The following is a 24348-nucleotide window of genomic DNA, read 5'->3' on the forward strand; positions in this document are numbered from 1 at the left end:
TCATGGCTTTCATTTTATTTTTTATTTATCTTGAGAGAGGGAAACGTTGAGTTGTTGTTCCACTTATTTATTCATTCATTAGTTGTTTCTTGTATGTGCCCTGACCAGGAACTGAACCCACAATCTTAGTGAATCAGGAGGACTCTCTAACCAACGAGGCTAACCATCCAGGGTCTCACAAATTTCATTTAAATTGTTTTTTGTCGCAGCTTTCATTTAAAAATTTTTATTTCTTTACAGCTTACAAAACTAAGAAGAAAAACTGGATCCAAATTATGTTTCTAGCAGATGGACTAAATTCAGATTTTGTTCAGATGGCCAAAACTTTTTCATGCTATAAAATTCCTTTGGCCCGACCAGTGTGGCTCAGTGGTTGAGCATCGACCCATGAACCAGGAGGTCACGGATTGATTGCCCAACAGGCACATGCCCAGGTCACAGGCTCAGGCCCAGTGAGGGGCGTGCAGGAGCAGCCAATGACCCTCTCTCATCACTGATGTTTCCATCTCTCATCCTCCCTGAAATCAATAAAAATATTTTTAAAAGAAATTCCTTTGAAGCTGACTTTAAAATTAAAAAAATACTTTCCACTGTCTCTGAGAGGCTTGAGATCCCCTTGGTGAAGGCGCTGTTCAGACAGATGCCGGGGAGAGGCAGACGGACGGTTCCTTCTGAAGCTGGGACCTGCAGTGGAGGGGGAGGCCAAGCGCAGGAGCAGGCGCCCGGGAGGCCCGAGGCGGGAGCCGGACGCAGGAATCCCAGTGCCCTTGGTTTAAGAACCAGCCACCTGCACTGCACCGGGTGGCAGAGCCGGAGGGCCCCTCGAGGGCACCTCAGGGTGGGTGTCCTCAGCCTCTGCGGAGACAAGCCTGCCTCACAGAGAGGCCCACGCCCTGCAGACCTTACCGACCCGGTGAGGCCTCCTCTCCTGGACCGACACACCATCTGAGCCCTTGGGGTCCCTTCCCTGAGAGCCCCATGTGAACTCGCCCTAACCGGTGTGGCTCAGTGGATAGAGCGTCAGCCTGCAGGCTGAAGGGTTCCAGGTTCGATTTCAGTCGTGGGCATGTACCTTGGTTGTGGGCACATCCCCAGTAGGGAGTATGCAGGAGGCAGCTGATGGATGTTTCTTTCTCATTGATGTTTCTAGCTCTCTATCCCTCTCCTTTCCTCTCTGAAAAAAGTCAATAACATATATTTAAAAAAAGAAAGAAAAAACTGGAACTCGAATCTCTGACTTAAAAACAAAAAGAGATAGAAATTCATGAATCTGAATCTCCCTCTTAGACAAGTGGAGCCAGCAAACAGAAAAAGTACGCTCACAAAGTCAGAACAGGCTTGACTACACAGAGATGTTCAGACCAGGAGGACTTCCTGCCAAGACACATCAGCTCAGGGGCCAGAGGACCCAGTGGCTCTGGTGCCAGCCAGATGCACAGGCACCGGGCAGGGGTCCCCACTCTGGGCCCCACTGCTGCCTCCATTACTGCAAACCAAAACTAATTTTAGTTTGTAATAAAAGCAGAAAGCATTTACTTAAGGAAAAAGGAGCTGCAGCTGGGAGACAGATTCAGGTAGCAATCTAAACAGTGTGTGGAGACAAAGGGGAGGGCCCATTTTTTATAGTAAAAGTTCCCTTCCAGGTTCTCAATTATGTCTTTTTCATGTAAATTGTGCAGTTCTGATTGGACAGGACAGGTCTCAGTCTATTGGTAGAAAGACAAAAGGTTTTCTTGCAGTGATTGATCAGATGCGAACAAGCTTGGTGTAGTATGGGAAGCTGAGGGTTCAGTCTGAAAATGTTCCAATGTATAGAGTAATGAGAAGCTCCCGACAGCAAATGGCTGCTAGGCTCTCATTATTCATTATTCATTGTTCATTGTTCATTGTTCATTGTTCATTGTTCCCGATTGGCCATGGGAGTACATCACAGGAGATAAATGCCTTCTCAGGGTTCCCATCAAAGGACTTTCTCTCCAGGGCACACACAATTTTGACTTTCTAGCATGTAAGGTACTTGCCACTTCCTGCTCATTGGGTCCATTCACAAGATGTCACTGTGCAGGTCGCCGAGAGGAACGCACGAGACCAAAGTGGTGAGGGATTATAAATGTGTTAGGTCATCTGGAAAGCAGATGGGCTGAGCCCCGAAATGGCGCCAGCCCCCAGAATGGGGAGTCAGAGGTCTTAAAGGATCTAGGGGGGGCTTTATCCGGGCGGGGAATTCTCTTTGCTGGTCCGGGTCCTGGGAAACTCTGAGGGGAGAGAGAATGGTCTTAGCAAGTGGAATGTGGTCTAAGCAAGTGGCATGTCCACTGTGAAATGGCCTGAAGGTCAGTCCCCAGGGGAGGGGGAATTGATTCAATTATTTGATCAGACCTAACATTCCAGCCTTTTTGTTTTATGGAGTAGGGACAAAGATGTGTCTTCCGTATTTAATTCCTGCTGAGAGGGGGCTTCGAGATCACAGGGGGATGAACTTTGATAGTAATCAGCACGATTTCCCCAAGACACTGGTTGGTGAAGGCTCAAAAATGGTCCTGCTGAGTGACTGGGGAGTAAAAGCTGGTCCTGAGGCGGCCACAGCGTCACTTGTCTGGTTTTGCTGCTTTTCTGGGCCTGGAGCTGAAATACAACTGAGACCTAGATGCTATTTTTAGGAGGGAAGAGAGTAGGGGTCAGTTGCCTTATTAGTGATGTGACAGGGGAGGAGAGGTTACCCTGGGAGTGAGGTTCTTGTTTTCCCAGATTTACCCCTTGCTCGGCATCCACATGTTTCTTGTAGGTCCTGAGACAGGGTTTCAGAGTAGATAGAGCAGTGGGTAAGCTCCCTGTGGCAGTTCCAACCCCTGCTGTGATGCCGAGGGTGACGAGGAGAGGGATGATCTGGACCGCCCTTTTGTGTCAGATACGGTGGGTTAGGGGACAGGCAAAGACTGATCATTGGGGCTGCATCTACTCTGGGTGAGAGACAGATGAGAGTACAGGCTCCTGTCCAGCTGATGGGGAGACAGATGTAGGTGTTCTCCCCCAGAGAAAGGAAATCCCCAGCTTGGAGACACGCTGAAAGGTGTGGGGAGAAGAGGTGACGAAAGGGTATGAGGTTCCTTTTCCTGGTTCAGTGGTCCAAGCTGAGAGGGTTGTTGCCATGGCTCTACTCATAAGGGTGACAGACGAGTGGTTGAGAATTTATTGCAGTGAAAGTGGGCGGAAACGCTATGATGGGCTGTTATCCAAGGGAAAAGAGAAGGCAAGGGAAGGAGCAGTTGAAGCCTGGGGCCTGCATGGTTGGATAAGAAGTAAAAAGAGCCGAGACCGGTTTGGCTCAGTGGATAGAGCGTCGGCCTGCGGAATGAAAGGTCCCGGGTTCGATTCCGGTCAGGGGCACGTACCTTGGTTGCGGGCACATCCCCAGTGGGGAGTGTGCAAGAGGCAGCTGGTCGATGTTTCTCTCTCATCAACATTTCTGGCTCTCTATCCCTCTCAATTCCTCTCTGTGTAAAAATCAATAATATATATATATATATATATATATATATATATATATATATATATATATATATATATATATTTTTTTTTTTTTTTTTTTTTTTTTTTTAAAGAAGAAGAAGTAAAAAGACAGGCTGCGGGAAATAACCATTGGCTTCCAGGGTACCTGGTAGTCACCCATTGGGACAAGAGTTAAGTGTTGGTAGTTCTAGGTTAACTGGGGGGTTACAAGCTGATGAGGGAGGTGGCCTATTGATATACTAGCCTGTGACCTTGTAAAGCACAAAGGAGCTGGGTGATTACTGGGGTGTGTAGGGTGATAGGACCTGTGACTGGGTGGAGGAAGGAGCCACCTTAGTAGGAGATAGAATGTAAGAATGGAAAAGGAGGGAGGCTTGATGCCTGGTTGCAGGATAATTACCTAGAAGTGTCTGCCTTTCTGAGAAACAGAGTTCCCTTTCCCTTCTTATAAGCCAGAGTGGTTTTGCCTGGCTCCATCTCTGGATTGGAGTAGGGATGGTGGTGTTCACTGAAGAGGAGAGGGGGAGGCAGAGCCAGCAGTCCTGGCTTAGGAGGGATGGGCGAGAATGGTGTTTGTTGGGGATGAGTGGAGGGGGAACGTTCCTTATGGGAGAGGAGAGGAGGGCTGGGATGGGATGAGGAGAGCTAATCCCCACTTCCAGGCAGGGATGGCCCAATGGGGGACGGGGATGTTTAGGCTTTAGGAAGAAGGCAATCTCACCCCATGGGTAAACGAAGTCCCTTGGAGAAGGGAGTCCCAGAGGAAGGTGAGAGTCCTGGTGCGAAGGGGAAGGGGCAGTTGTAGGACCTGGAGGGTGTGTCCTGGGAGAGGAGCTGGCTTCCAGGGAGGTCTGGGTTGGTAGGGGCAGTACACAGGGGCACGTGCGGGCGCTCACTCATTCGTCCTCTGCCTCTGGGAGGTGGCAAAGTGGGTCTGGTGGGCCCAATCTGGTAGCTGTGATACTTAGGGACTCAGGCTCACATCGTGGAGTTGTTCTGGGGCGGGTTATAACTTGGAAGGTGGAACCATGGGTGTGCCCCAACAGTGTAGCTGCAGTTGGGGTGGTTAAGAGCACCTGATCAGGGCCTTTCCTTCAGGGCTATGAATTATGGCAGATTTCCTTTAGGAGGAGTAGGGGGTGTTCCTGTAACAGGTCAAGGGAGGACCTGATCAGCAGGTTCTTTGGTAATTATATGACGAGATTTAAGATGGGGACTCAGTCTCCTGGAGGGGTCCCTGTGGAGGGAAGTTTCCTAACACATGAGTTCACAGGGACTGAGAAAGGAGGGTGCACGGGGGTTGTCCTGTTGCACAGAAGGCCTGGAGGTAGGAGAGCAGTTTCAGTTCTTTAGTTTTGAGAGTTGGTTTAGTTAGGTGAGACTGAGTTAAGTTCCGCTGGATGTTCAGAGTGGAGGAGACTGCTGAGTCATTTGAGGCCTGAAAGCAGGTCCATTATCTGATTGTAATGAGGTGGGTCAGACTAGTGGAGGGAGTGGCTTCTGCCCAGCCTGAGAAGTATCTACGAGGGTTAAGAGATATTTGTGTATATGTTTTTTAATAGGGGCATGTGAGTGAAGTCAATTCGCCAGTCTTGTCCAGGGACTTGGCCCCTTGCTGAGGAGTGGGGAAAGAAGGTGCTTGGGGAGATACTGAGTACCAAGTGGAACAGGTTTGGGGATACCTTGCAGTAGGGAGGCCTGGCTAGGATAGGTGATGAGGGGAATTAGGGGTTGTAGAAGCTGTCTGTACCCTATATGCAGGGAATTGTGAATAGCCTGTAAGATATCACGGGCCTGTCCCTGGAAAAGGATATATTTTCCCAGAAGTTTTAGCCATGGATCTTCCTGAGTGGCCCCAAGAGCTAATGGGAACTGAAGTTCTTCTGGAGTGTATTAGGGCATAATATGGGGTTTAGCGAATGGGTCTCTTTGGATGTCAGGGTTGATCAGGCCCTGATTTAGAACTTTCACAAGCATTTCTACCTATTCACAAATAACCAGCTTTGGCCAAAAGAGTAAACAACCAGCATTTCTTAGATTGACATTTTTCAAAAACTTTGGGGGAAGCCCAGGTCGGGAAGGATTCGGGGGAAGCCCTGGTCCAGTAGGATTCGGGGGAAGCCCAGGTCCAGTAGGATTCGGGGGAAGCCCAGGTCCAGTAGGATTCGGGATAAGCCCAGGTCCAGTAGGATTCGGGGGAAGCCCAGGTCCAGTAGGATTCGGGATAAGCCCAGGTCGGGAAGGATTCGGGATAAGCCCTGGTCCAGTAGGATTCGGGATAAGCCCAGGTCCAGTAGGATTCGGGATAAGCCCAGGTCCAGTAGGATTCGGGGGAAGCCCAGGTCCAGTAGGATTCGGGATAAGCCCAGGTCCAGTAGGATTCGGGGGAAGCCCAGGACCAGTAGGATTCGGGGGAAGCCCAGGTCGGGAAGGATTCGGGGGAAGCCCAGGTCCAGTAGGATTCGGGATAAGCCCAGGTCCAGTAGGATTCGGGGTAAGCCCAGGTCCAGTAGGATTCGGGGTAAGCCCAGGTCCAGTAGGATTCGGGGGGAAGCCCAGGTCCAGTAGGATTCGGGGGAAGCCCAGGTCCAGTAGGATTCGGCATAAGCCCAGGTCCAGTAGGATTCGGGGGAAGCCCAGGTCCAGTAGGATTCGGGGGAAGCCCAGGTCCAGAAGGATTCGGGGGAAGCCCAGGTCCAGTAGGATTCGGCATAAGCCCAGGTCCAGTAGGATTCGGGATAAGCCCAGGTCGGGAAGGATTCGGGATAAGCCCAGGTCCAGTAGGATTCGGGATAAGCCCAGGTCCAGTAGGATTCGGGGGAAGCCCAGGTCCAGTAGGATTCGGGGGGAGCCCAGGTCCAGAAGGATTCGGGGGAAGCCCAGGTCCAGTAGGATTCGGGGGAAGCCCAGGTCCAGTAGGATTCGGGGGAAGCCCAGGTCCAGTAGGATTCGGGGGGAAGCCCAGGTCGGGAAGGATTCGGGGGAAGCCCAGGTCCAGTAGTGCAACCTCAAGCATACCAACATTTGTATCATGGGGTACCAGAAGAAGAGAGAGAGCAAAATATTGAAAACCTGCCCTAGCCAGGTTTGCTCAGTGGATAAGGCGTATGGACCAAAGGGTCCCAGGTTCAAGTACAGTCAAAGGCACATACCTTGGTTTCAGGTTCCTCCCCCAGTTGGGGTTCATGCAGGAGGCAACCAATCAATGTGTTTCTCTCACATTAATTTTTGCTCTATATTTCCCTCTCTCTAACACTCTCCCTAAAAATAAATAGAAAAATATACTCAGGTGAGAATTAAAAACAAAAACAAAAATTAAATATAGTGGCAACCATACTTTGGTAAAAACTGCTGTTTGAATTTTAACCCTGCTAAGTCTGGCTCTTGCATTTGATTAAAACACTGGGTACTTACCTCAGCTTCCAGGTGAAGACCTGGAGGCTAAGGCAATTTTCCCTTGCCTGGAACCAGGACCACAGGAGATTGAGTCCCACTGACTCAGTAGCTTCAGGGATAGAAACTGTAGATAACCTTTAGAGTCTAACCGCTGAGCTCTGCCTCTGTGTTATCGCTATCGCAAGATAGGGCTACATTCCAATGTCCAGCAGGATGTGACTGGGAACCAACCTTGCAGGCTGTCCCCAGTCTTTAGAATTTAGTCTTTAGGATTTAGGAACAAAAGGAAAATTCTTGTGGTTTAAACCTTTAAAAGGAATTGCCTACCCCTGAAACGGTGCAGTCATTTGGAGTCCACCTGCGTGTGGTGCTCTTGTGGCTGTCCTGGCCAGTCAAGAAATCCTTGCCTGCTTTTTTAATTAATCAGCCTCCGGTGGTCTTATTTTGAACCCAGGGTTTGACCCCACAACAAAAAAAAGATATTGAAAACCTATTTGAAGAAATAATGACAGGAAACTTCCCCTACCTAGTGAAAGAAATGGACTTCCAAATCCAGGAAGTGCAAGAGGAACCCAAAGAGGCCCACACTAAGACACATCATAATTAAAATGCCAAGGGCTAAAGACAAAGAGAGAATCATAAAATCAGCAAGAGAAAAGCAATTAGTTACCTACAAGGGAGCACCTATAGGACTGTCAGCTGATTTCTCAACAGAAACTTTGCAGAGAGAAAGAGGAGGGAGATGGGGAGGAGAGTAAGAAGTGCGGGGGAGGGGGTAGGAAGGGGAATGGTCCTGGGTCAGGGAGCAGGAAAAGAAAAAAGAAGAAAAATATTTTTAAAATATGAACAATAAAATGGCAATAAATACATAGATATCAACAATTGAATCAAAAAATTAAAATAAACAACAAGGAATCTAATGAGCAAAATAAACTGATGAATAAAATAGAACCATAGGCATGGAAACATGAAACAGATTGATAAATCTCATTTGGGAAAGGGTGCACACAGGAAGAGATTAACCAAAGAACTTATGTGCATACCTGACGCCCAGTGCACATATTTGTGCACACTGAAAGGAAATTAATTAGAAGGTAGCTGTCAGGGCGAGAATGGGCAAGATGGGCTGCACACATCCTGGAGCACTGGGCCTCGAAGGGAGTCTGCGGAGTGCATGGAATATCTTCAGCAGGTGGGGTCCCTCAGCCCGGCCCCTGGGGATTGGGCCGAAACCAGCAGTCTGACATCCCCTAAGAGGTCCTGGAGTGTATGAGGACACTGCAAAGTTGCTGTCGCGCCCAAACCAGTTTGGCTCAGTGGATATAGAGTCGGCCTGTGGACTGAGGGATAGTAGGTTCGATTCTAGTCAAGGGCATGTGTGCTGGGCCAGTTCGGCCAAGGGTTCAATGAGCCTGAGGGAGAGCCGGAGAAGGATGAAGAAAAGACAAAAAGAATAAGATGGGTCTGGCTAAGGCCACAGAGAGAGATCCAGATGGTAAGCTGAGCCTTTATTTTATGACTAGAAGTAAACAAGGTAGTGGTCACCATAGTTACAATTTTCTTGTGAGTTTCACTTGTTTTGGCAGCACTTGCTGCACCTCCTACAGCCCATTCGCTACCCAGGAAGGATCTATGGGAGGTCATAAGGTCAAGCTAAATTATGCTAAGAGTGCTGTGCCCTCTAAGCTGGGACTTGTTTTTGTGGCTTTGTCAGCAAGTCAGTCCTAGGCTTAAGCCATAGCTGCTCCCTACAGGCATGTACCTTTGTTGCAGGCACATCCTCAGTAAGGGGTGTGCAGGAGGCAGCTGATCAGTGTTTCTCTCTCACTGATGTTTCTAACTCTCTTTCCCTCTCCCTTCCTCTCTGTAAAAAATCAAGAAAATACATATATATTTTAAAAGTTGCTGTTGCACCAAAACTGGTTTGGCTCAGTGGTAGAGCGTCGGTCTGTGGACTGAAAGGTCCCAGGTTCGATTCCAGTCAGGGGCATGTACATTCGTTGCGGGCACATCCCAGGTAGGGGGTGTGCAAGAGGCAGCTGGTCGATGACTCTCTCTCATCAATGTTTCTAGCTCTCTATCTCTCTCCCTTCCTCTCTGTACAAAATCAATAAAATATATTTTTTTAAAATTTGAACTGCTTTCTTACATCTTACACGAAACAGCTATTGCCCTTAAAACCCCCCCTCAGTCCCCACCTTAGGTTCTGCCTTCGCACTTCACCCAGATTAGGTTCTGATTGGCCGGTTTCTATGCCAGTCTGCGTCAAAAGCTCCACCTCCTAGGCAGCAGTTGTCTCCTCGCACTTCACCTAGATTGGTTCTGATTGGTTGGTTTCTATTCCAGTCAGCATCTCCAGGCCTATGAACAGGCCTGATCTGAGAAGTGGGGCTGATCAGCAGGCCCAGTGGAGTCCCAAGAGAAAGAGAGGTACAGCTGCCGGCCAGGCCCTGAGAGAAAGAGAGAGGCAAGTGCTGATCAACTGCTGCCACAGAGGCTATGGATCAGACCCTGCCTCTCTCTTAGGGCCTCTCTTTGGGTCTGATCCACAAGCCCCCTCAGCAGTCAGTGCTGGGTCACCATGGCAACCCAGCACTGACGTCTAGTTGGTCGAGCTTTCAGTTGTTTTGGATGTTACCACCTTGGGTTTTTTTTTTTGTTTGTTTGTTTGTTTTTTAATATATATTTTATTGATTTTACCCAGAGAGGAATTGAGAGGGAGAGAGAGTTAGAAACGTCGATGAGAGAGAAACATCGACCAGCTGCCTCTTGCACACCCTCCACTGGGGATGTGCCCGCAACCAAGGTACATGCCCTTGACCGGAATCGAACCTGGGACCTTTCAGTCCGCAGGCCGACGCTCTACCACTGAGCCAAACCGGTCCCGGCCACCTTGGGTTTTTATATATTAGGATAGACTAGAGGGCTGGTGCACTAAATTCATGCATGGGTGGAGGTACCTAGGCCTGGCCATCAATCAGGGCCTATAAAGGCTGTCTCACCCAGTCCTGATTGGGCTTCAGGCTGCTGGACAGGTCTGAAGGGACAGGGCAGGGATCGCAGGAGGCTTGCTGGCTGGAGGTAAGGACTAGGGGAGGTTGGCTGGCCATGAGAGGTTGGCTGTAGGAGCGCACTGACCACCAGGGGTAGCCCCTGCGTTGACCATCTGCCTCCTGTTAGTCAGTGCACACCCTAGGGACCAATTGTTCCAGTCACTTAGGCTTTTATATATATAGACTAGAGGACGGATACACAAAATCCATGCAAGAGTAGGCCTTCCTTCTCCTGGCTGCCAGCACCGGCTTCCTGTCACCCAGGATCCGGACTTGTTTCCCTCCAGCCCCAGCTTCATCCGGAAGGATGTCTGGCCTAATTCACATATTTCCCTTTTATTATTGTAAGTAGGCATTAGGATGGACACAATAAGATGGTGAAGGCCTAGGGCGTGCAGGAACCAGGTTGAGGGTGATGCTGGGGGAAAAGGGGACATCTGTAAGGGACATCAACAATAAAGACTAAAATAAATAAATAAACAAACAACTAAATGTTCTCCTATAAAAAAATAAAAAATCTCATCTTTGCTTTTTGGTATTAAACAACAGTAGCAGCATTTAGGTACTACTTCTCAGTGACGTGCCTTTTTGATAGCAAAAAACAAGGTTTCTTTTTGTTTTAATTTGGTAATGTTTCAAGTCCAACTTAGTTCCATCACTTACCTCCCCACAGCTGGACAGGCAGGGAGCAATAATCCCCTTATCTGTGGGCGATATATTGTAGTTCCGCCCTGGGAGCAGCAGCATAAGGCCCTCTTTCAGATGCATGTTTTAACACTGTCAGTGGAAAGACCTTCGTTATGTGAAATTTATTCTGATTATTGTAAGTCAAGATCTGATCTTATTCAGAAGCAAACCCGTAAATTGACCTCTGGCTATTGCCTCCCACATTTCTGGCTCCAGGCCAGGGATGGAGAACCTTTTTTTCTGTCATTTGGATAGTTATAACATCATTCTTGGGCCACACAAAATTATCACCTTAAAAATTAGCCTGCTGTATTTGGCCAAACATTTAATTAACTCACCCCTAAGGCCTTGGCAGCGCCAGACCAAATGATTTCTCGGGTCTTATACAGCCAGTGGACCTGCTGTTCCCCACCCGTTCCAAGGCAGACCGAACATCTAGTTTGTGTATTTCAGGCAGACCAGGGTTAGAATCTGGCAAATGTGACCTCGACAGCAGATAGTGTGTCAAGACTGAGAGGAGCCGAAACCGGTTTAGCTCAGTGGATAGAGCGTCGGTCTTCGGACTGAAAGGTCCCAGGTTCGATTTCGGCATGTACATTGGTTGCAGGCACAACCCTGGTAGGGGGTGTGCAAGAGGCAGCTGGTCGATGTTTCACTCTCATCGACGTTTCTAGCTCTCTATCCCTCTCTTCTCCTCTCTGTAAAAAATCAATAAAATAAAATAAAATAAAATAAAAGACTGAGGAATTATGAACACTGTTATAGAAATCCCCTTTCAAAAAGTCACCTGTTGTACAAAGCACTTCATTCTCTTCCTTTCCCTCTTGTCCTTTGCCAGATTCTCTTTGAGAGTCCTCTGTCCAAGAGGCACCCCAAACATTCCATTTCCTGTTTGTGTTGCCTACATGCAATAATGCTAAAAGTCTGTAGTAGTAGATCTTATCCTACTTGAGTACATTTTATTTTTTATTTTTTTAATCCTCACCTGATAACATTGATTCTAAGAGGAAGAGAAACATGGATGTGAGAAACATTAATGGGTCACCTCATGTGCACCCGCTGCTGGGGATCAATCCAGCATCACAGGCATGTGGCCTGGCGAGAAACTGAACTGGAGACCTTCCCCATGTACAGGAGGGTGCTCTAACACTGCGAACACCAGCCAGGGCCATTTTGCATTTTATACTAGAGGCCTGGTGCACAAAGTTTGTACACTCAGGGGGTGGGGCCTCAGCCTGGATTGTGAGAGGGTGCAGGCCAGGCTGAGGGACCCTATAGTTGCACTATTGGGGCCGGGGAGGGACACAGGAGGCTGGCCAACCAGGGAGGGACCTGGGAGCGCTCCAGGGCGTGACAGCCCATCTCACTCAGTCCCAATCAGACAAACACCAGCAGTAAGCTAACCTACCAGTTGGAGTGTCTGCCCCCTGGTGGTCAGTGCACATAATAGCAAGAGGTTAAGTGGCCTTGGTATATCATTAGCATATTATGTTTTGATTGGTTGAACAGACGATTGAATGAACAAACACTTTCATATTATATACATTTTATATAGGATACTTTTCTTGGCTCACTGGGAACAAACATGTTAAGAATTCCTTTGTGCATAAACAGAACAGCAAGACATAGCAGTCTATACTAGTATGTGAGATTGAGTCTGTGTTGCTAACAAGACTGCCATGCTTTGCCCTGGCCCTGTTGGTTGGAGCATCTCCTCTGGTGCATCAAAAGGTCCCATTGTATTCCAGGATTCCTGGTCAGGGCACATACCTAGGTTGCAGGTTCAATCCCCCTTCAGGAAGCAACTGATCAATGTTTCTCACATCCAAGTTTTTGTCTTCCTTCCTTCCTCTCTCTCTTAAAAAAAAATCAACATTCTCAGGGGAGGATTAATAAATATATAAACAACAGGGCGTGTCTATGCTGCAGAGCCTATATAATATGGGTAGGTTGAGGGAGCAGGGCGAAACTAGGACTTTCAATGCAACTCTGTGATTAAAAATAGAACCAACGCCGAAACCGGTTTGGCTCAGTGGATAGAGCATCCGCCTGCGGACTCAAGGGTCCGGGGTTTGATTCCGGTCAAGGGCATGTACCTTGGTTGCGGGCACATCCCCAGTGGGGTGTGTGCAAGAGGCAGCAGATCGATGTTTCTCTCTCATCGATGTTTCTAACTCTCTATCCCTCTCTCTTCCTCTCTGTAAAAAAATCAATAAAATATATTTTAAAAATAAATAAATAAAAATAAAATAAATAAAAACAGAACCAAGAGGTCGCTGTTTGAAGGGCACACGCTTCAGCAGCGGGCTCATCCCGTGTGGGGAGTGCAGGAGGCAGACAATCATTATTTGCTCTCATTATTGATGTCTGTTTCTTTCACTGTCCCTCTCTGAAATCAACAGAAATCTGTTTAAAAAAAATAGAAACGCGGTCATCAATTCAAATCCAACAGCAAGTATGTGAACTTAAAATAACTTACTCCTAACTTCAATAAGATGTTTTTTGGCGCTGATGTTTATAGAATAGCTCCGTACTGTGGCTAACACCGCCGAAGTCACCAGCAGCCCTGGTCTGGGTCCGCGCGAGGTGTGGAGACTCCGGACAGGACCCAGGCTGGTGCAGCTGGCCCTCCGGCCCGCGAGTCGGCCAAACTGAAAGCTGGCCAGAGCGGCCCTTCCCGCTGGCTGGGCTGCTCGTCAGGCCACGGCCGAGTCAGGGCGGCGGCGGGGCCCGGTGCTAAGAGCGGAGGCCCGGGCTGGAGGCTCGCGGGGCGGGGCGAGGTTGGACTACAAGACCCGGCGCGCCCAGCGCTCGCGGGGTCGGCCCGGCATGCACCGCGCCTGCCGCCGACGCGGCCCGAGCGGCCTCCGCAGGGTGTGCGGCGCCGCCGGCCCGCCTTCCTGGGCTCCTCGCCGCGGGTCCCTCTCCATTCCCACCGCCCGACAGCGGACCCTACAAAGCCGCCTCTCCGCCAACGCCAGCCAATACCGCGCGCCGGCGGGGCCACGTGACGGCGCCGGAGGGGCCCGGCGACGCTCGCGGCCCCTGGAGAGCCCCTCGGCGCTCCCGTCACCCTGCCCCGGTGGCTGCCGGGATACGGGCGGCTCGGGCCGGTCCCGCTCAGACCTCCAGCCGCGGGGCCTCCAGTTCCGCCGCCGGCGCGTCTCCCGCCCGTCCGCCGCCCGCGGGCCGCTCCTCCGGGCCCCAGGCGCATGGCTCCATGAGGCAGGCCAAGGCGGCGCGCGAGAGGTCCCGCCCGCCCCGGCTGCGCCTGGCCCGGGAGAGAAGGTGGGACTCGGCGGCGCCCCCGCCGCTGGCCTCCTCCGGGGTCGCGGCGAGGCCCGGCCAGGGCGGGGGAGGCGGGGGCTGAGGCCGCGTGTCCCGCGAGGGCGGCGGCGGAGGGCGAGGCGGGCCCCGCTCCCTCCCGCGCGGCCTCCGGAAACAGTTTCGGGTCCGGGTAAAGTTGGGGGTCTCGGCCTCCGGCGGTCCCTCCCTGCCCCCGCCCCCTCCTCGTTCTGCCAGGGGCTTCCCCGTCCGCGGTCGGCCCCTCGGCCCCACCCGTCGCCGTGCGGTCTTCCCGGCCCCGGCTCCCTCCCGCGTCCCCTCCCCGGCCTGGGCCCCCGCGGCCCCTGCGCCCCTCGGGCTCGCGCGCTCGCGCCGCCCTCCGCACGCTCCGCTCTGCTTCCCGGTGCTGGTGTGGCCAGCCCCCGGGCCCCCTGCCTCCCGGCGCCGTCCCTGCGCCTGCCACCTCCCCGCTGTCTGCCTCCTGCCGGCGTGGCTTTGCCCTTCATCCCCTGCCCTTCTCGGGGCCGTGTCCCGACCTGAACTCGCCCCGCGCTCCACCCCATCCCCGCGGGCCTCTCGGCTTTCACTGCCCTCTGCTCGGCGAGTAGGTGGGGCCTGGAGTCTCCTGTTGACAAGTTTGGAAAGAGCTGTTCTTTGCTCTTAGGGGTGGGAGAGTTGGTGAGATGGATGGAGACTGAGATTGATGGGCCTGTCGGAGTAAGGATGGATGGCTCTTAGCCACAGGCAGCACCTCCGCTGCTGCACGAGGGCCTGTCCTCGGACCCTGGCCTGCTGTCCAGTAGCCAGCACCATCTCTGCAGCAGAGGATTTGGGAATATGTTGGTATTCTGAAACCGGTGGAGAGCCTTGGAACGGTATATCTCGGCCTGAGAGCAGGTTTTGTTATAAATTAGTGGTGGAGAAAGTTTCATGTGGGCCTCATGTTCAGGTTCAGTAAAACCTCTGACTCTCAGCGGCCTCACTGTGATGATGCCGAGGAGGAGGTGAACCATGCCTGGGACGGCCATTGCCGCCCGGGGTTTGGGTTTGAGATGTTTGAAGTTCGGAGAGCCAGCCTGTTTGTGTTTTTAGAAGTTGCTCTGTTGAATTGTAGTTTTTCTGAACCCGTCTCTTACATCTACACCAGTGTTTCCCAACCTTCTCTCATGATGAGAATCACCTGGTGGAGTTGTTAAAACACAGATTCCTGAATCCCAACTAAGAAGTGCTAAACTAGAATTTTTGAGAACATATAGGTAAAATTGCATACCTAACTTAGTGCTCTGTATATAACATCTGTGTTAGAGCACTAGTTAAGTATACAATTTTACCTATATGTTCCCAAAAATTCTAGTTTAGCACTTCTTAGTTGGGATTCAGGAATCTGTGTTTTAACAACTCCACCAGGTGATTCTCATCATGAGAGAAGGTTGGGAAACACTGATCTACACTACCTTGATTTTGTTCATTCACTGCACCTGCATTCCATCTTAGGTACAGGAAGAAAGAATGGAAACGGAAGGAAGAAAATTCATTTCAGAGACAAAATAGCTCCCCTCCTCTGTTATAGCTGTTTCCCCTGGCAAGACAAACTTCCTGCTTCAGTGAGTATTACTTTGGATATTTAGAATGTAAGTTCATTGTTTGTTTTAGGCCTGTGTTAGGACTTGCGGGTATAGATTTTACTTTGTTTACTTGATTTTTCTACTTCCAGGTGGGGGGTCTTACTGTTGAAGTTCTTTCCACTTGCTCTTTTTAAAAATTTAAATATGTAAAGACAAGTTTATTGCTCATAATTCCAGTGGATTGACCTAGGTGGAGTATATGTAGCATTACACTTACCCTCTTTGTCTGAATACGTAAGCTGGCTCTGTCCCTTCACAAATTACCCTTTAAAAAAAACACCACAAGCCGAGACCTGTTTGGCTCAATGGATAGAGCGTTGGCTTGGGGACTGAAGGGTCCCTGGTTCGATTCCGGTCAAGGGCATGTACCTTGGTTGGGGGCATATCCCCAGTAGGGGGTGTGCAAGAGGCAGCTGATCGATGACTCTCTCATCGATGTTTCTAACTCTCTATCTCTCTCCCTTCCTCTCTGTATAAAATCAATAAAATATATTTAAAAAAAAAAAAAAAAAAAAAAACACACCACAAAAACAAAGAGCATAACTCGTTCAGTTCCTATCAAGGTCAGTTACTGGGTCTCTTCCATACAGTTATAGTGTTCAGAGATATTTGGAACAGTTTGCCCTAAATCGGTGATGCTATTATCTTGAAAATAATTAAAATTCTACATGAAAACAAAGTTCTGGGAAAAAATTATTCTTGATTTTTAGAGGAGTGGGGAGAGAGAAACATTGATTGGTTGCCTCCTGTACTCGCCCTGATCAGGAGTCGAACCTGCAGCCTTTTGGTGCATGAGTCAACACTCCAACGAAGTGAGCCACCCAGCCAGGGCTTCCTTTGAGGTTTTTTTTTTTTTTTTTAATATATATTTTTTATTGATTTCAGAGAGGAAGGGAGAGGGAATGAGAGATAGAAACATCAGTGATGAGAGAGAATCATTGATTAGCTGCCTTCTGCATGCCCACACTGGGGATTGAGTCCACAACCTAGGCACATGCCCTGACCTGAAATTGAACCATGACCTCCTGGTTCATAGGTCGACACTAAACTACTGAGCCACGCCAGCTGGGCCCTTTGAGTTTATTAATAACTAGAGGCCCGGTGCACGGAGTCCCTCAGCCCAACCTGCACCCTCTACAATCCAGGAGCTCTCAGGGGATGTCCTACTGCTGGCTCAGGCCCACTCCCCATGGTTCTCTGCTCTCTGTGGGCCTGGAGGTTTCACTGTAGCCATGGAGATGAAGCCCCAGAGCCCTGCTGTCCGGGCTCTGCCTGTGGGGCCTGGGGCTTCCCTGCTGTAGCGCTAAGGAAGCCCCCATGCCCTGCTGTCCGGGCTCTGTTTGCCAGGTCTGAGAGCAGATCCAGACCCCAGTGGGGCTGATAGGCCCAGACACTGCAGCAGTGTGGAGCGGGGAAGAGGCAGATCCAGCCTCGCTGCTCCAGAGATAGGCCGGACACTCCAGCAGCGGGGCTGAGGGGACTGTGTACAGCCATCTTGTGGCTATGGGGGCCACCGTTTTGTTGTGGAGTGATGGTTAATTTGCATATTACTCTAATATTAGATAGGATTAAGTAGGATGGTATGCAAACACTTTAGGTTGTTTTTTTTTTCAGAGTGCTTTGCTTTTTTCTTTTTGGTTAATTTTCACCTGAGGATATTTTTCCATTGGTTTTCAGAGAGAGTGAAAGGGAGGGGGAGAGAGACACAGAGAGAAACATCAATGTGAGAGTATCAATAACTCACATGAATTATTGATACTCCTGCACGCACCCTACCTGGGCCAGGATTGAGCCTATAACCATAGTATGTGCCCTTGACTGGAATCAAACCCGGTACCCTTCAGTCCGCAGACTGAAGCTCTATCCACTGAGCCAAACCAGCGAGGGCATGGTTTATATCTATTGGAGCCTCACAAACCGTTTCTCTGTAAGGGAGGCAGGAGCAAATACTTCATTTTACAAATGAAAGAACTGAAGCCCAGCCCTAGCTGGTTTGGTCAGAGGATAGAGCATCAGCCTGCAGACTGAAGGATCCTAGGCACATGCCTGGGTGCGGGCTCGAACCCCAGTGGGGTGTGCAGGAGGCAGCCAATCAATGATTCTCATCATTGATGTCTCTCTCTCTCTCTCTCTCCCTCTCTCTCTTTTCCTCTCCCTCTCCCTTCCTCTCTGAAATCAATTAAAACATTTATTTTTTATTTTTATTTTTTTAAATAGAAAGAACTGAAGCCCAGAAAGATCTGGCAGGTAGTAATGTGAAGGAATCTAAAAACAAAGTAGAACTTTTGATCCTGTATTTGTGTGTTTTTTTAAGTTAACATGAAAATGTATAGTTCTGTAACTTAAGAAACTTTTAATTATATAGGTAAATCTATATTTTGCAGGGAAATTTTTCACACAGCAAGTATTTTGGGTATGATGGGATTTCAAAAATATGGAAATGATTGTTTGAAATGATTACCAGAATGTTTGTGGGTTTTCCATTTGACTATTGTTTGGAATAGTTCCATAAGTCAGCCAGAATTATATCTCAAGTGCCATCTCACTACTCATGTGATGCAGTTTTATTTAACTCTCTGACACACAAAGGAAAATTCTGTTCCCTTCTGTATTAAAGCTTGATTTGAATAGTTACCTGTACACTAATAAGAGAAAAATATTCAGAGACCTCATTTTTCTTGGCCTCTTTGCTACTCCTACTACAAACCTTTCCTGCAGTATGGTGGTGCCTCCTAGTTAACTGTTTGAACCTGGCATGAATTTTCTCACCTCCAGACTTGTCTAGATACTTTAATCCGATTATTTTGCAGTCTAACTTTGATGGAGTCCTCTCAGTGCTCAATATATATCAAGACTTCTAAAATAATAGCATATCTAGCAAGTTTAGTTTCTTTGTAGTATAAACTTAGAGGAGCCAGACAGAGGAAAACTGTGTGCCACTCTCTAGCCCACAGTTCTCTGTGTGGCCTGGCACTTGGTGACAAGGACAGCGGGTGGTTTACTAGAAATGCTCTCCCAGGAGGCAAGCCTTACAGTCATCGGAGTAATAATCACATGTTAATATCACAATCTTTTAAACTACAAGGTGGTTCTTTTGTTATTCTTTATTGTTTAAAGTATTACATGAATCCCCTTTTTCCCCCGTTGACTTCTCCTTATTTCTGTAGAGATGGTAAGGATTCAGAGCTATGTTGTTTTTGGAACTGAAAACTACCAGTATCTCTATTTTATTAATAGAGACACTGGTAGTATTGGTTATAGCAGGTACTTTAATAAATAATAGCTATAAGTTAAAGAACTGCTAAATACTCTTAATGTGTTGTTCATTGACTACTCACAAGTAACTCTGTGGGTAGCAGGAGCCTAAGGCCACACAGATGTGGCAGCCTGCCTGAGTGCATAGCCAGTATGTGTCAAATCATAGTTGGGATTTGAGCCTAGACTGTAACCCCACAGCCTAGGTCCTGTACTCTGAAGATGGAAACTGTTCTGGGAGCGTCAGCTTGCCGTTTGCAGTGATTTAGGATATGGGGAGAGGAAGGCCACTTCAGTCAGGGTGTCCTCCCCCCAGTACTGATCTTTATACCTTGTTTGTAAACATCAGCAATTTATAAGACAACATTTGTATTAACTCCTGAAATGATAAATTGCCCTTCAGGCAAATTAAAGTGCCCATCAATTCAAAAAGAAAGAAAATTCTTCTCAAGTGCAGTTTAAAAAGTAGATATGGTCTGCTCGAGGAAAGCCTCAAGCAATCTGAAGTTAGTATCAGCTGAGGCTAAGTTCAGGATTGACCAGTTACTGGTGTGTTTTAGCAAAGAAGACAGCTACTAGCATAAATCAAACCAGGAAGTTCATGTAGGGGATATTTCACCTAACTTTTGAATTATCCACATTGGCTATCCATTTTCCTATGAATTAAATCATTCCTAGGTTTGGGCTGAATAGAATTGACATTGTTGATAAGAATAAATACTTAGAATTTAGCTCCAGTTTCTTTTTTTTTCTTTTTAATAAATCTTTATTGTTCATATTATTACAAAAGTTCCTCATTTTTTCCCCCTCCACCAGGTTCCCACCCCACCCTCTGCCCTTTCCCCAGCCCCCATTGTCCTCATCCATAGGTGCACAGTTTATGTTCAGTCTCTTACCGCACCCCCCTCTCCCCTTTTCCCCGAAAATCATCAGTTCGCTCCCCTTCCATACCTTTGATTCTATTATATTCACCAGTTAATATTATTCATCAGGTTTTTTAATTCCCTTGGTTTTTAGATTCACTTGTTGATAGTTACATATTTGTTGTTCATAATCTTTATCTTTATTTTCTTCCTCTTCCTAAATAGCCCCCTTCAGCAATTCATATAATTCTGGTTTGGTGGTGATGAATTCCTTTAGCTTTTTTTTATTTGTGAAGCTCTTTATCTGGCCTTCGATTCTGAGTGATAGCTTTGCTGGGTAGAGTATTTTTGGCTGTAGGTTCTTATTATTCATCACCTTGAATATTTCTTGCCATTCCCGTCTGACGGTCGTATGTGTGCTCCTTTATAGGTAACTACCTGCTTTTCTCTTGCTGCTTTTAATATTCTCTCTGTCTTTTGCTCTTGGAATTTTAATTATGATGTGTCTTGGTGTGATCCTCTTTGGATTCCTTTTGTTTAAAGTTCTGTGCGCTTCCTAGACTTGTAAGTCTATTTCTTTCACCAGGTGGGGGAAGTTTTCTGTCACTATTTCTTTCAGTATGTTTTCGGTATCTTGCTCTCTGTCATCTTCTGGGACCCCCATAATTCTGATGTTGCTTCACTTGAAGTTGTCCCAGAGGTTTCTTACACTATCTTCAACTTCCTGGATTCTCTTGTCTTCTTTCTTCTGTGGAGGAGTGTCTTCTGGCTCTTTGTATTCCAAATCTTTGACTTGATTTTTGCAATCTTCCATTCTGTTTTTAGGAAAATGGATAGCCAATGTGGATAATTCAAAAATTAGGTGAAATATCCCCTACATGAACTTCCTAGTTTGATTTATGCTAGTAGCTATCTTCTTTGCTAAAACACACCAGTAACTGGTCAATATTTTTTATTTCAGAGAATGTATTCTTTATTTCTAGTTGATCCTTTATTATTTCTAGTTGATCCCTTTTCATATCCTCATAGGTCTTGTTTATTTTATCGGCCTTTTCTAGGAGATTCTTGAGAAACCTGATAAGTGTGGTTTTGAAGCTATATCCAGTCACTTTTTGTCCTCCATTTCTTTTGTTTGTGATCTGTTTCCTTGTCTTGGCATTTTTGCAGCTTCCCTGAGTTGGTAGGGTGGGAGGATCAGCTGTATCTATGCCAGGAGACAGCCTTATTCGACTAGACTTGGAAAACTGCAAGAGCCTCTGTGCTCAGCTTGGATGGGGCGGAGTTTCAGGGTGGAGCCTACAGCCTTGGCTTCCGGTTAGCCCCGCTCAATGAGGTTCCTGAGTCTCAGTATTCCTCAGTGTCCTTTGGTACTCGCAGCAAGCACCTCTGAGAGAAAGGTGACCTAGAGTTTCACCCGCTACCAGGCAGTCTAGTCTCTCCCCCAACGAGCCTGCAACTGGGGTTCAGTGCAGTTGGAAGTGGGGTTAAGAGCAGTCCGGAGCTTATGTCTCCTTCCCACTAGGGCAATCCAGTGGCACAGTCAACAGTCTGTCTGTGCGAAATGTGCGTGACTTGGGGGCTCTGCCTTTCGCCGCTCCCCTGAGCTTCTGCCTTACAGCCCAGATTCCCTCTGTATGAGCCTGGGGCCCGAGGGTCTCGCCTAGAACTGGGGTTCAGTGCTGTCGGATCAGGGGTTCAACACAATCCGAGCTTTTATCTCCTTCCCACTAGGGAACGCCAGCCAGGCACTCAGCCGCCCCTCCTCTCAGGCTCCGTCCTCTCCCCACGTGTGCACAGTGTCTTCGTACCTTAGGCTTTTACAGCTCCTCTGATTTTCCTTCTGGTTTTCTCTTTCCTTCTCATTGTAGAATTTCCAGTCAGTCAACTTTCCTGTAGTTCTGGATAATGTCCACTTTATATTTTATTGAAATTGTTGTGTGAGGCTGCAGTTAGGCCGCCATCTTGGTTTCTCCTCCTCTTCTCTCTAACTCCAGTTTCTGACACACTCTCCAGTTAGCACCAGAATGGAACCAAGTATTTAAAGATTAGGTTGTGCCATAAACAGCCTATATAATAAAAGCCCAAGATGCTAAGTGTCCAGTCCAAAGCGTGATATGTTAAGGCCACTAAGCTGCTTGCTATGATGTTCACTGACCACCAGGGGGCAGGTATTCCAACTGGTAGGTTAGCTTGCTGCTGGGGTCCTGCTGATTGGGACTGAGCAAGACAGGGCTGGACACACCTGGAGCCCTCCTGCGGTCCCTCTCCAGCCGGCCACCTCCTGCGGCCCTCCCTGCCCCAATTGTGCACCGGTGTAGTCCTTCAGCCTGGTCTGTGCCCCTCGCAATCCAGGACCCCTTGGGGGATGTTGGAGTGCCAGTTTCACAGGCTGAGGGACCCCACTGGTGCACGAATTCGTGCACTGAACCTCTAGTTCTCATAAAATGGCAAACTTAAATGAAGTCAACTAGGAAATCTGTAAATAAGATGGCTGGTGTGTATTCCTTATTCAGGGCACCAGGTTAGGTGTAGTGAGAGGTAAAGGCATCCAGCCCTGGGTGAGGGTGAGGGTGGCTGCAGGGCTGGCTGGGACTGAAGTGATGGAAGAACCCTGCCCGCTTCCCCGCAGAAAGGGAGGAGGACTTGCCAGCTGGCCTGTTATGGACCCTAAGGAAGGTGGATGACTCTTCAGCACCGAGAACATTTTTATTTGACACTTGCTAAGTTAGGAGGTGAAACAGTCATTCCTTTTATTTCCTCCAGCTTTCTGTGGAAGTACATCTTTGTCTCCATCTGGTGGAAATCCATTTTACCTCATTCATTCTCATTGATATCCGGTGAACAGAGGAAAATGAGATCACTACTATGGCTCTTACAATGGCCCTTGAGTTTAGCTTTTTTTTTTTTTTTTTTTAATTACATTTTTATTGATTTATTTATTTACTTATTAGGGAAGGAAAGAGCTAGAAACATCCTGCATATCCCCTACTGGTAATTGAGCCAGCAACCCAGGCATGTGCCCTGACCAGGAATCAAACCTGAGACCTGCTAGTGTCTGGGTCGGTGTTCAACCACTGAGCCACCCGGGCGGGGGAATTTAGCTTTGAAGATAGCCAGCTGAAAGCTTGCGAGGGTCCTAGTGATATAAGGTGTCTGTAAAGCAAGGATTTTTACACTAGTTTCCACTTATTGCTCGTACTAGGATCAAAGTACCATTTTGGCAAGTTTTTATGAGGTTTTGAGGAAGAGTAAGAACAAATTCCCACATTGTTTAGAAGAGAAGTTGAGTATGTCTTTAGGGGGTTTTTGTTTGTTTATTTTGTTTTGAGCTGTTATTCTGAGATGTTTTACGCTGTACTCTCAGGTGCCACGCTGTTGGAGAAATGAGTGCTTATTGTAGGGTGCTCCTGGGAGCCGAGTCTGGGACTGTCTGGTTGTGGTGAGATGCCTGCTTTGTTGGAGTAGGATTAGAAGAGGCTCTAACTAAAGAATAAGTTTTGATAAAATTGGTGGATAGTAGTTAATGTAAAAATAAAAGTATTTCCTACCAGCACCCTGATTTACATAGCATTCTTTTTATTTACTTACTGATTTTTAGAGACAGAAATATGGATTTGTTGTTCACTTATCCGTGCACTCACTAGCATGTGCCCTGGCTGCGGCATCGGGGCAGCTCTCCAACTAACTGAGCCCCCGGGCCAGGGCTACTCACATCCCTTATGTGCTCACTTAACATTGCTCTGAAGACACAGGGCTGCCTTTGGGCACTACTGGAGAACATGGATTGAATTACTTGCTTAGTGGCCTCCCAAGAAATACTTGGACCTAAAGAGTCACATGATTTGGGTTGGTACTCTTGGTTTCAAATTGTAGCTTGGAAGGGTGTGGGGGAATTGTAACCTCTTGTGTTTGTTCCCACTGCCCATCAGTGGTTGTACATTGTGTGTAGGTAGAATATTCCCAGAATTCATTTCTTCTGCCTTGGTGTGGTGTGACAATCTCTTCTGTTGCTCGGTTCCAGGGTGTTTCCCAATTAGGTAGTTGATAACACTTAGAGTTGCTACAATCTCATAACATCTAGCTCTTCCTTCAGGTGTGCTTGGTGTAATGAGAATGAGCAAAGGTTTCTTTAACCTTGGTGTTTCATCCTTTCTTTTGGTTTCTTTGAATTTTGGGTCTCTGGAGGCACAGCTTCCAGGCCCTGTTGTCCTCTTAAAACTCCAACTATCTAGAGATTAGATTGTTCTGCTTCATTTAACACATCCTATATAATAAAGTGATAATATGCAAATGTACCATTACTCCAACACTTAAGCTGGCCACCCCATGTGGACACAAGATGGCCAGCAGGGGAGGGTAGTTGTGGGCAATCAGGCCAGCAAGGGAGGGCAGTTGGGGGGGACCAGGCCTGCAAGGGAGGGCAGTTGGGGGGGACCAGGCCTGCAAGGGAGGGCAGTTGAGGGGGACCAGGCCTGAAAGGGAGGGCAGTTGAGGGGGACCAGGCCTGAAACGGAGGGCAGTTGGGGGGGACCAGGCCTGTAGGGCACATGTGTCAAACACACGGCCCGCGGGCCAAATCCAGCCCACCAGGCCTTGCAATGTGGCCCGCACCGCGCTGTCATCACTGCACTCCACTGTCAGTTTATGACATTGTCAGTTTATGACTGTTCAGTA

At 48.2% G+C, this 24348-nt stretch overlaps 1 protein-coding gene and 1 long non-coding RNA gene across 4 annotated transcripts in view; one reads left to right on the forward strand and one right to left on the reverse strand.

Annotated features, from left to right (window-relative positions):
• On the reverse strand, positions 1–15419 carry LOC311626543. Its single transcript, XR_014795714.1, has 2 exons — positions 15057–15419; positions 1–2057 (listed from the first exon to the last, which is right to left on the reverse strand). It is a non-coding gene; the product is annotated as an uncharacterized lncRNA (long non-coding RNA).
• AMMECR1L (AMMECR1 like) overlaps positions 13503–24348 on the forward strand; it is a 23454-nt gene continuing 12608 nt past the window's right edge. For all 3 annotated transcript variants that reach the window (XM_084892033.1, XM_084892032.1, XM_084892034.1), the window contains exons 1-2: positions 13503–13934; positions 15426–15535. The gene's annotated coding sequence lies outside the window, so the exon portion shown is untranslated. The remainder of the gene's footprint in view (positions 13935–15425; positions 15536–24348) is intronic.

Source organism: Pipistrellus hanaki (assembly GCF_964339955.1).
Source record: "Pipistrellus hanaki genome assembly, chromosome: 8".
Taxonomy (NCBI): domain Eukaryota; kingdom Metazoa; phylum Chordata; class Mammalia; order Chiroptera; family Vespertilionidae; genus Pipistrellus; species Pipistrellus hanaki.